Source organism: Euphorbia lathyris, chromosome 9, assembly GCF_963576675.1.
Source record: "Euphorbia lathyris chromosome 9, ddEupLath1.1, whole genome shotgun sequence".
NCBI classification, from domain to species: domain Eukaryota; kingdom Viridiplantae; phylum Streptophyta; class Magnoliopsida; order Malpighiales; family Euphorbiaceae; genus Euphorbia; species Euphorbia lathyris.
Genome location: NC_088918.1, coordinates 52236462 through 52249723, shown reverse-complemented (window position 1 = coordinate 52249723; position 13262 = coordinate 52236462). Strand labels below are relative to the sequence as shown.

At 36.5% G+C, this 13262-nt stretch overlaps 1 non-coding gene across 1 annotated transcript; it reads left to right on the top strand.

The window, feature by feature from the left end:
• The first annotated feature begins 234 nt into the window (after positions 1–234).
• Positions 235–341, top strand: LOC136207745 (small nucleolar RNA R71). The gene has a single exon (XR_010676873.1). It is a non-coding gene; the product is annotated as a small nucleolar RNA R71 (small nucleolar RNA).
• Positions 342–13262: the final 12921 nt, after the last annotated feature.

Below are 13262 nucleotides of genomic sequence, written 5' to 3'. Positions count from 1 at the left end.
TCATGTATACCTTTCACCGTCGAGGATGAAGAAGAGGCAGGAGCATTACTTGTATTAGAAGTCTGTGATCTTTCTACTGGCCACATGCTGCTGTTTGTTGCCATTTCTTCCAACAGATCAAATGCTTCAACATAACTCTTTTTCATAAATGTTCCTCCAGCCATAGCATCAATTGTTCCTCTAGTAGTTGGGTTTATACCATTATAAAAGGTTTGCATGAGTAATTCTTGGGGTAGGTTATGGTGTGGGCAGAACCTTTGCAGTTTTTTAAAACGTTCGCACGCCTCATAGATGGTTTCAGTTTCATGCTGAGTGAATGATGTGATTTGTTTGATAACTTTTGTTGTTTTTGCTAAGGGAAAGAATTTAGATAGAAAACTCTCAGCTAGTTGGTCCCAATTGGTGATTGTTCCTGGTGGAAGTGAGTTCAACTAGGCCTTGGCTTTGTCTTTCAAGGTAAATGGGAAAAGATGAAGCTTAATATCATCTGTTGTCACCCTGTTAATTTTAAAGGTGTCACAGATTTCTAGAAAACTTGCCAGATGAGTGTTTAGATTCTCCTTAGGTAGTCCATAATATTAGACGATGTTTTGTAACATTTGAAGTAAAGATGGGTTGATCTCAAATTGTTCTGCAACGATTGGTGGACTTACTACGTCGTCTTGTACTCCATTGAGTACTAGTGCAATGTAGTCCATTAATCTTTGTGGTACTACCATCTTTACTTTATTTTTGTTCTTATTCTTCCTTACTCTTTTCTTTTTCTTTAAATTCTTTTCAGTCTTAGGTTGATAAGGTTCTAGTGTCTGCTTGGCACTTCGTGTCTGGCGCATAAACTTTTAATTTTTGTACCTGTTAATCAGAAAGAATTTCATATAAGTCTATAAACCAAAATTCGGAATAAATAAATAAAATTTATATAGGTTAATCTCTTTGGCGTTCCCCGGCAACGGCGCCAAAAACTTGTTAAGCGAATTCCATAAGTGCACGGTTCCGCTTGTAGTAATAATAAGACATCGTTCCCACAGAGAACGCTGATTAACTACTATAACGGATTTAATTTATAAATTCGTTTTCTCTTGGTTATAGAGAATAAATAATTTGATCTGTAAATAGTTTTGTTTAAAAGAATGAAAATAATACTTAAATTATATTTCCTAAGTTTCCATTCCGTGCATCGCCCGGGATACATACAAATTTTTATAAGTTTAAACCTGAAAACACTTTTCAAAACTTGCTGCAATTGTATCAGATAGGAGTATTTAATCCAATCTCTCGATCCATGATTAAATAACTTGGATGTTTTTAGAGAGATAATCCTAATTCCTCGGCCTATCGTAGTGAATTAGAATTAAGAAATAAAAACGAAACAAGTGCATTATGTGATACAATTATCCTTTTATGAACTGAATCTCTTCTAACTTCATAAAATGATAATTATTCCTATGTCTTGCTTAAATGGATTTCCTTAGAATATTCATAAAAGTAGTGATAGAATTTGATGATGAACAAAGAATAATTTGCATTAGATTGAATTGTGAATTTGATAAATAAGTGTTTGACAAAGTTAATGATTTGTCAAAAGTAAAGAATACAGAGAATAAAGATTGTAACAGATTAGAGTATATGGGTTGTGAATCCTTTTACTGTCTCTGTAAGGTTTGTCAGGCCTTGGGGCGTCTTCTTCTTTTGTATCTCGTATCTTGAATCTCGAGGAAGTGTATCTCTTGATCTTGCTTCCTTCAATGCTGGAAATAAAAGCTTAGACACTGTAGAATCTTCTTGCTTATTGTCTTGTATAGTATACTTTCTCTAACTATTGTCTGTATTATTCTGTATTGAACGGAGAGAGGAGTATCCTTCTTATAGTGGATGAAGGATCATATCTCTTCAAGATGATAACTCTTCAAGTGTTGTTATGGAGAGTCATAGCCCATGGTGAAGAAGAATGTTGATTCAGGATGAAAGAGATGCAATTGTACTGAAGAATCATGTCTTTTTGGAGTGAAGACGTCGGTCATGAACGAGACAGGGGTGTCACGTTCGTGACTTTGCTTTGCCATGCAAAGTTTGTTAAATCGTCTGTCACGATCGCAACAGATGTTCTTCTGTCAATTCCAGTGTTTAAGGCATGTCACGTTCGAGACAGGTATGTTACAAACGTGACATGTGATTTTGCCCTCATTTGGCTATTTTCTTCTGTCTTTGGTCTGTTCCTTGCTGATATTCCTTCATATTGAACTTTTATGTATTTCAAACCTATCTGTATAGAAATCATGAACAAACAAGTGAAATCTTTCCAAAACCTATCCTAAACGAAGCTAAATGCGTTAATATAAATATGAATATGCATGCATAAATATGTAAATTAAGGACTTATCACTCATCAGTAGTAAGTTCCACTATTGGAGATTTTTTCTTAGGAGACGGAGTGGCATCTTCCATAATGGAAGCATCTAGATTTGGAGTTGAAGGATTTTGCTCATCAGTTGTTTTTTCGGTAAATTACATTCAACTTAAATGATTTTCTTAAAATAAAGAGTTAGTGCCCTGTGGTTTCACTTTTTTGCAGATAGGTTCTTGTGCTTTGTTTTTTAGCAAATAAAGGATTGTACTTTTCTCCGTTTGCGGAATTGAGGAAGAGACACAAACGGAGTCAGAATCGATGACGTGTCCAAGGGTAATTTTGCCATTTTAAAAAATTGGTATATAAATTTGAAAGGTTAATATATACCAATTTTTTAAAATGGTAAAACTGTCATTGGACACATCATCGATTCTGACTCCGTTTGTGTCTCTTTCTCAATTCCGCAAATAGAGAAAAGTACAATCCTTTATTTGCTAAAAAACAAAGCACAAGAACCTATCTGTAAAAAAAAGTAAAACCACAAGGCACTCATATGAAATTAACCCTAAAATAAATCGAAGTTTTTTTTTTTACTTCACAGTAAATACTAATTGCCCTTGCTATAGAAAGAAACAAAAACCCTATCTGTACTTTAATACGAACCTACTCATTTTAGTAATGAATTCCATAAGGGAAAAAGAAAAATTGGGAGTGGATAATTGTGTACTTGCTAATGTCTATGCATATATATATATTTGAGCATCCACATAAAGATGAAAGACAAATTTTGATACGACTCTTAACCATAATACTTTAGTGCTTTTCAATCATCTACATAAACGGTCCCCTCATTATTATTATTATTCCATACTTCCAATAATACCCTTCTAAGATATTTGAGTTATAGATATTTTGTCCTCTCCTTAAAACTAATTCATGTATTATTATTTTTCTTTGACTATAGCCATCCTCGTCTCTATCCTTTTGATTTTCATTTTTATGATTTAATCTCCCCATATTTTTTATTTCAATATATTAACTTTCTAATTCTTTTATTCTTTTATCAATTTAAACCTCAGTTTGCAAAACATATCATTACTTATTTATGACCTGTTTGGTTTAGCTATTAGCTAATAATTGTTATTGTTGCTATTAATTGTTTACGGTTGCAGTAAGGTGTTTAATTATTATTGTTTGGTAAAATTATATTAAAATGTTGCAGTTAGTATTTAAAATGTCCAATATAGACATGTTTTAAGAATATTTTGTGGAAATAAGAAGGATAATTTTGTCAATAACAAATAACTACAAATAATTGTTCATGAAAAGCTCCAAAAAAGAGCTTTTCGTGAAAAGCATCAAAACGCCGCAGTTTCCAGAAAAAATGTTTAATGATGCGGTTATATAAATCTAACCAAATGCTATATTTCATGTGGTTGAAGTGAAACGCTAAACGCTCCTCCGAAAAGCTAAAACAAATACCCACTTAATTTTTATCCGAAAATTTATTTTTTATAATTGAAAATAAGGCTTTTTGTAATTTCCCTGTAAACACTGATGTCCTATGGGATATTCTCCAAAATATTCCAAGGAAACGGATGACCACGTGGATCAATATCCACCGTCCGTCCTCATTCAGTAAGGTAGAAAAATGAGAGCTCTTCGATTGTAGGAGACAGTTACAAAGGACGTCTGTCATATGATAGAGCCACGTGGATCAATATCCACCGTCCGATAGGAGTTAGTACAACAAAGGAATGAGAGTTATTGAATCATGCATGGAGGCATGATATACGGCAAGGCACACCGCCTCATGTCATAATGGTCTGTAGCCCTATAGACCAATCACATGAAGCTTGTTATATGCCAGGATGACATCACAGCAATCCGAAATCCTCAAGACCCATCAAATGATGACATTTGTCCGATAAGTCACTAGGACCCACATTCCCAAAATTATGAAAGACATCCATGAGAACTACTATATATATATATATATATATATATATATATATATATATATATATATATATATATATATATATAGACAGAGAGCACCCTTAAACCCTTGAAAGGTATGTAAAACAATAGAGTCATCAATATCCATATTGTCTTCAATCTTTGCTAAATTAAGCATCAGAACTAGTTCGCCGAACGTCGGATCCTCTCTAACCAACTGTTACCTCCTTTTCAGGTTACTTAAGAAGGTACTAGAAGGCAACACATATTGAGCAACATCAACTAGTGCGGTGAGCATGGACGAATACATCCTCCAAGCAAGCAATGATTCTAGTTACTAGCATAGTCTATAAAGCTACGACCAGTTGACCAGGAAGAGGGTAACGAGCCTATCAACGAGCGGAAAATGTATAAAATCATTTGAAAGGAGTTACAGAGTGCTAAGGATGAGATGAGATTACAAACAAGGCCTCTATAGATAAGAGATACATGAACTCCATTATCTACGAAGAGTGGGTGCTAACTGATGCCTAAATGGTTATGTATCTACACCCTCAAAAGAACCATTGAAGTTACGATGACAACTACTATTGTCCTTTGCCACCTCTTCCCTAAAACCGTGAAAGATTCAGCAGCTTACACAGTGTGAGCAGCTTCTCTCTAGTTCCATTCAGAACTTCAATCGGATGGAATCGTAGTTTTTAGAGAACTGCATATCATGCATCTTGGAAGAAAAGACGATGCAAGACTTGAATAAGGTAGTCTTGTCCGAAGAAGAAACTTCAGCATAATTTATCGAGCGGTTCGAGGCACTGGCGATCCGGATAAAAATTTCAATGTTGGTGGGGAAATAAAGTCTATGATAGGAAACTATCGGAGTCGCCCCCTACAATAAACATTGTCACATCCAGGCATAGAGACTTCTAGGACTTGATGAGTGAGAAGTTATACTCACTGGGATGAGCATAAGCCGAACTCTTTGATGAAGATCGGATTTTATCCCTCTCTTTTAGTATGGTTTTAGGGATTCTTTTATTGCTTTTATTTATTTATTTTAAGATTAAGTTATCTTTGTTTTGCTAACTTTTAGTTTTTATTTACTTTTATAGCATTTATGTAATTATTGTCAAGTTTTATGACATTTTAATAAAAAAAATTATCACATTTAATTAGAGCTTATTATAATACCAACTTCGTGAAATTAATTTATAAAAAATAATTAATTTTAACGTGGCAATTAAAAGAATTTTTTGTAAATTAATTAAGTGATTTTTGGTACAGATTTAATGGGATTTTCTATGAGATTTTCAGGGATTTTTCAGCATCGGAGCACGTTTGACCGAAGGAAGCAAAGATCGAGCCTCGTAGTTTAGTCATTCACATATTTGAATATATTAAACTATTTAGTCTCGCTTTAAGGAACTAAACTATTAAATAGAACAAAAGTTAAAGAATAAACAATGTATTATTAATAATATAAGGACTAAACAACGTGTTAGGTAAAAATGTAGGGATTAATAAATTATTTACCCTAGACATTTTACATACTAACAACAACATTACAATTTTACCAATACTAATAATCAATCAACTAATAATAAATATCTAACAGCAAACTGCAAAGAGCTTACTGCAACAACTAATAACTAACTGTAACAGCAACAACTGAATCAAACAAACTCAAAAAGAGCAGTACCAGAAATGTAAAGTTTCTCTGGCTTCTTCAACTCCTCCATTACATCCCAATCTCATCATGCCTGGATAATTCTTTCAATATAAACAAAAATTAATCTTTCAAAAGCTATAAGAAATAATTATACTAGAAAGAAACGAAGAAGAAAACAACATTTCATTCAAACTTCCAAATATTTAAAATCCCATTTTTATATAAATTTACAAAAAAAAAAAATTATGACCACCAATTGGATAAAACTGCCTCTTGTCATGTCAGCAAGACAGACAGTGTCTAATAAAAATCCCTTATTTCTCAATGGAGTAAACCACAAGGATTATTTTGCTCTGAAAAAATTCATAAGCACCAATCAGTGAAAACGTAAAACCATCATATTTTTTTTAAAATTCACTCTATATATATATATATAATATTAAGTTTTATATAATTTTTAATTATATTTTTCTCAAAAATTTGCGCACAATGCGCTTACATTAAAGAAGAAAGAAAAATCTCCACCAGATCCGGATGTGATTCAAACCCATGACCTTCCAAGACATAGGTAAGCTCTCAACCACTAGGCTAAGAGCTTCACCACATAAATAATAAGAGTTAAAAGTAAATAATGCAGGCTGTGGGGTAATTTTTTAATTATATTAATACAAGCATAAAAAGTAATTATTCGTAATAAAAATATATTATTATTATTAGTACATTTTTAATTAAAAATAGATAATGAATATTAACTTAGTATTTTAATTTAAAATAATAAATATATATTTCTTATAATATTTTTATGTGTTGTTTGCTATTAAATTTTTAATATATACTAAAGATCGATTAAATGAAATATAAATTAAATAGTCATTATCTTTTTTAGCCTAATCGGTAAAATTAATATTCATGAAATAATTAATAATTACTTTTAATAAATATTATTTCAGTAAAAATATTTTTTTTCATATAATTTATCAGATTGCTTGGTTCGAGACTCATCACCTTTTTGGTGGATCCTCTCATAATTACTTTTCTACGTACATTGGACTTGAACCCGAGATCTATATTTTAAGCGACTCGAGATTTTTAACTACTCAAGTCAACCTTAATCAGTTTAGTAAAAAATAGTTCAATGTACATCAATTAAAGTTTTATACGTACACTAGAACTAGAACTCGATATCTCTATTTTAAGCGACTTGAGGTTCTCTTAATTACTCAAGTCAACCTTAATTGATTTAGTAAAAAATAGTTTTTTTTATAGAAATTGGGACGAGACATAACTTGGGCGGGGTGAGCATCCATGGCCAAAGAACTGACAAACCCGCAATATATTAATAAAAGAAAAAAGTGAGTGTTTGAGCAAGAGAATATGATGGAGAACAAACAAAAAGAATGTGGGAGGAGAAAAGATAGGAAAAGTTAAGAAAAACGGAAGTGTGAAATACTATAAATGTCATCATTGATAAACCTGTGGCAAAAAGCAGGAGCTGAAGGCCACCAATTGATCACTGAGGAAGAGACTCCAAACTTTGTCAATGCATCAGCAACTCTATTTCCTTCCCTAAAGATGTGTGAAAAGAGAATGTTCATCTTAGAGCAAATGCTGAGACAATGCAACCACTCTTATCGAATAATCCAAGGAACATCCATGGAACGATGTCTAAGCAGATTAACTACGTACATTGAGTCTGACTCAATCCAAACTTGATGCCAATTTTTCTCCCAAGCAAGTTCAATTGCGAAAATATCGGCTCTCAATTCAGCCATATAAGCAAAAGAATGAGGGGTAGATAAAGCAAAACAACCTTTGGGAAAGCCTCGATAGTTGTGAAAAATACCTCTCGCTCATGCCTCGCCAGGAGTGCCAAAAGCAGAGCCGTCCATATTGACTTTAACCCAGCCTGGAGGAGGTTTAAGCCAATGGACCAGAATAATGTTGGGAGCAGGAGGTGGCCTAGGAGAAGCCAGAAGACGGGATAAGATAACATCATCTCTCCGCGAAGAGCAAAAACCTTTAGAAGTGGCAAAAGTCTCTCGAATCATTCGAAAGAGGGTGATCTTCGAGTGCTGAATAGAAGGAGAAACTTCCTTAAAGATTGCTTCATTCCTGCAATGCCAGATTAACCAGATGCAAGTGACAGCGACAACTATGCTCGACACCTGTGAGCCAAAATGAATGCTACGAAGAGTGTTGAAGAAGTGGATGAATTGGGAATGACGAGGCAAAGAGCAGTCAAAATGAATCTCAAGGGCCCTCCAAAGAGAATCTGCCAAAGAACATCTAATGAATAAGTGGTTAATGGACTCAACATCCCTACCGCATAGAACAAAACGAGAGGCAATGGAGAGTCCTAGACGCTGCAAGAGGTCGTGAGTCGGAACCCGGCCATGCAAAACTCTCCATAAAGTGAAGGAACGAGAAGGGGGAGTGTGAGCATTCCAAACAAATTTATACTAGTCCATCGAGGATGAACTAGGACTGATAACCAAATAGTACTCTTTGGCAGAGAAAATACCCTTCGTAGAGGGCTGCCAAGCACAGAAATCAATATCATCTCTACCTCGGTGAATAGATCGAATACTTTCTTAAACAACCGAAGGTAGAGTACCTAAGTCAAGCCACTTCGAATTTACCAAAAAATCATCAACAGAATTATAGCAAGAACGCTTATCCTGATGATCAAGACCCAATTGCCCGCCACCGATGGAATGATCCACCTATCTGTCCAGAAATTGAGCATTGAAGACTGGCCAATCCACCAAAAGGTCTGGTCCCAAATGGATGAATAAACAAACTTACAAGAAGGCCAAATCGAGGAAGGAGCAATGGTAGCTTTAGGCAAACCAGAGACAACCAGAAATCTAGACTTCATCAGAGAAATAGCTAGACTGGTGCCTTGAATTAATTCCCAACACATCTTACCCAAGAGAGTCTGGTTAAAGATCCTAAAGTCCTTAATGCCCAAACCTCCACTCTCCAAACTTTTGCAACAAGTCTGCCAGGGAACCGTGATTAGCTTCCTCTGATCAATACAACTCGTCCAAAGGAAATTCCTAACACTTCTATTGAGCTTCTTCAACAATCCCATTGGCCACTCCTAGATCAAGAATGAGTGAACCAGAGATACAGTAATAGCAGACTTACTTAGAGTTAAATGCCCTGCAAATGAGAGAGGGCTACCTTTCCACTTGCTAAATTGAGAGAGAAATTTGTCTGTAAGGCTGCTGAGATGATGAGCCCTTAGAGTTCCGTTAAATAGAGGGACTCCTAAGTAACTGAAAGGAAGAGACTCCAAACGGATGCCAAGACAGTGAACAAGACGAACCCTCCTTGGAGGACTCACCTGAGAACCAAAAAAGACAACAGATTTGTTCCAACTAACCTGCTGACTGGAGATAGGTCCATAGAGCAGGAAGAAATCCTTGAGTGCATGCAAGTTGCTCAAGGATGCCACTCCAAAAACGAGCATGTCATCAGCAAAAAGAAGATAAGATGGAAAAGAATTTCCTCAAGAATAATACATAGGAGAATAAGTACCCTCCCTCACCATCTTAGCAAGCCAACGAGAGAAAAAATCCTCAGCAATGTCAAAAATAAGAGGAGAGAGGGGTTCCCCTTGTCTAACCCCTCTAGAATAAGAAAAGTAACCCTTTGAAGAACCATTAATCATCACAGAAATACGAACAGATGTCAGAATGTTTAGGATCCAATCCCTGGAAGTGAGAGAAAAACCAAAGGAATCCAACACAGCCAAGAGGAAGTTCCAGTCTAAAGTATCAAAAGCCTTACGAATATCAATTTTTAAGGCTATGTGTCCACCAAAACATTTTCTGTCAAGCATATTAACTCCCTCAGAAGCTAAGGCAATGCACTGATGAATGCTTCTACCTTTAAGGAAACCATACTGGTTGGGAGAGACAATCCTTGATGCAATAACTGCAAGGCGATCTGCAACAATTTTTGAGATGATTTTGAAACCAAAGTTACTCATCACAATTGGACGAAAATTCTCTATTCTGCCAGCTTCTGCAACTTTAGGAATTAGAGCCATAATACTAGAGTTTAAACTAGGTAGGATGCAACCATGATCAAAGAAAGCTTGAACCATATTGCAAACATCCTTCCCTACAATATCCCAAAAGAAACGATAAAAAGTTCCCCCAAAACCATCAGGGCCAGGGGCACTATCAGGATCCATGGAAAAGACTGTATCTTTAATAGCTTCAATGGAAGGTTTAGAAATTAATTCCTCATTTTCTAAAGAAGTTACTAAGTTGGGAATTACCTCATTAATTGGAGAAAAATCAATATGCTCCCTAGAACTATGAAAGAGATTAGAGAAATACTCAATTACATAATCAGATAATCTTACTGTGTTAGAAGTGGGACCCCCCGTCGCTGATCCTCAAATGATGAATGTTGGCCCATGTCTTTCTAACTCTAGCGGACCTTTGGAAAAAACTAGTGTTCCTATCCCCCTGTTTAAGCCACTTAACACGGCTTTGCTCTCTGTACATCATCTCCTGCCGAAGAAGTTGTAAATCAAGGTTGGAGCAGGCGGCAGAAGCAGCATTACTCAACTCCGGAGAATCTCCTTACTCTGAAATTTGCTTTAAATATCTGCAAGATGAACTTCTTCCAGGTGGATATTAGAATCAATTCTGCCAAACACGTTTTTATTCCAATCCTTGAGAATAGGCCTAAGAGTGCGAAGTTTATGACATAATAGTTGTGCATGAGGGAGAGAGATGTGGGATGTTGTCCAATGATTAGCAATTATCCCCTTTAAAGAATCATTAGTGGTCCACATGGCCTGGAATCTGAACCTAGCTATCTTTGGTTCCCCAATTCTGCATTGAAGGAGCATCAGACAATGATCAGAACTATACCTTGCCAAAGCCATGCCCGAGATAGAGTCCCAAGAATCTAAAAAACCCTCTAACACCAAAGCTTTATCCAAGAGACATTCAACATGAGCCGCCCCATGCCGACCATTGGACCAAGTAAACCTCTGACCCACAGTATCAATATCAATAAGATCACAATCATCAATAAAGTTCCTGAATTCCCTGCAGGATCCAGCAGGAGGAGGGGAACCAAGCTTCTCATGAGAGCCCGTAATAGCATTGAAATCCCCAAACACCAACCAATTATTATGTGGCAAGGCACAGCTATAAAGAGAAGACCACAACTCCCTTCTTTCCGAAGCCAGGTTACTACCATAGATAAAAGAAGCAGAAAAGACTTACCACCCAGCTAGTGTTGAACAGTAACATACTGGACATGAGAAGAATGAAGAGAAAGAGAAGAAGCATCCCTAGAAAGAAGCCAAAGAGTCGGTGAATCCTTATCATTCCAGACAAAGAAAGATAGACCTAGAGATCTCCAAAACCGATCAGAAGTGTCACTAAAACAAACAAGAGGTTCTGCAAGACACAAAAAATCAGGACGATGTTGCTGGCACAGAAGCTTCAGGGCTCGTTGAGTGCGATCATTACCGATGCCCCTACAATTCCAAAATAACACAATCATTGAAACTGGACAGGTGGCTTGCTATGCCGTTTACCACTGACCTCAAGGGGAATGCTGTTATCTTTATGCTTCTTCCTTTTCTGGACTTTAGACCAAGTCTTTTCCTCTGGATCATTAACCACCTGCAAACTGTCACTATTTTCTGAATGCTCAATGATTTGCAATTTAGAAAATTCAGAAACCTGAGGATTGGGGTGAAAGGTTTGCCAACCCAAGATTCCCAACTCTTTATCAAGTTGATAAGATGGAAAGCCAAGAGAATGAGAGGCTGGGGCCGTGCCAGGATCAGAATCAAAAACTGACTCACTAATCTTGACTGAACTATGAAGTACCAGCTGCAAGTCACAGTTATTAGGTTTGTTAGACTCTCCTTTGGCAGGAGCCCCTTTAGGGGATTCACCAGTATCAATGTGAACTCCTAGCTTCTATTTCCAAATCCAAATAACAGACCTACCTCGGGGCTCAGGAGATCCCATCTTTTGCTTCCCATTTCTTTGCTTTATGTCAACATGTTCTTCACGATGAAGGTTCCTCCTACAAGCTCCAGCATAATGACCAATGGAATGGCAAATGGAGCATAAGTCATGAAGCCTTTCATATTCAAGGGAAATCCAATGCATTGAGGTGTTAGTATCCACCCTTAGTTTGTATTGAATTTCTTTAGAAAGCTCCACATCAATCAAGATACGAGCATAATGACCCATTTCACCCTCCACAATATTCTTGTCAAAACGAAAGGGCAGCCCAATCGCCCTTGTAATGCTTGACATGATCCTCTTATCCCAGAATTCCCAAGGAAGATTGTAGAATCGGACCCATACTTGAGCAGATGTGGATTTTTGAGAGTCCGGATTAAATCTCGGGCTCCAAGGAATGAAACACATAATCCTAGGCTTAAGAGCAATGGCACCACGACTCCAAACAGATTAGAGAGCCTCTGCGGACGAAAGAATGATGTGGTAAAAACCTCTACCCAGATAAATCAATTTCCAATTAGGAGAACAACCCCAAATAGATGAAAGTTTGGCCTTCAAGTCCGGCTGCTTCCAAGGAGATTCCCCTTTAGCAAGAGTGATACACCCGATAATAGAATGCTTACAAAGATTGAGCCTTTCATTGTAAATATCCTGAAGAATTTTGACAGCTTTAAAGCCGCATTCTTCAGATATAAGAGATCGATCCACAGGGGGAGGAACATCGGGAGAAATAGCCGCAGAAGGAGCAGCACCAACAAGAGTAGCCGCATAGGACCTAGGCCCGGCAGAGGGCCCGAGTCTCGAAGGAGGAAAAATCACAGCATCACGAGATCAAGGCATGCTTTAAGAAAGAGGATCTAGAAAAAAGATGAGCAATGGAGCAATCCATATCCATCAAATCTACGAGAGAAAAGACAGATCTGACAGAGAGAAGATAGATTTGAGAAAGAAAAAATAGATCTGAGATCGAATGAAGACAGATCTGAGAGAGGGATGACAGATCTGAGATCGAATGAAGACTGATCTGAGAGAGAAGACAGATCTGAAAAAGAGAAGACAGATCTGAGAGAGAGAAAACAGATCCGAGATCGAATGAAGATAGATATGAGAGAGAGAAGATAGATCTGAGATCAAATGAAGATAGATCTAAGAAAGAGAAGACCTAGCATGTAAACATTAAAAATGTCTCTTATAGCATATGATCAAATTAGTATAAATATTAGGGAGTAGGTAGCTACCATTTTTTTTGGAAGGAAATCAGACATCATATGATTCG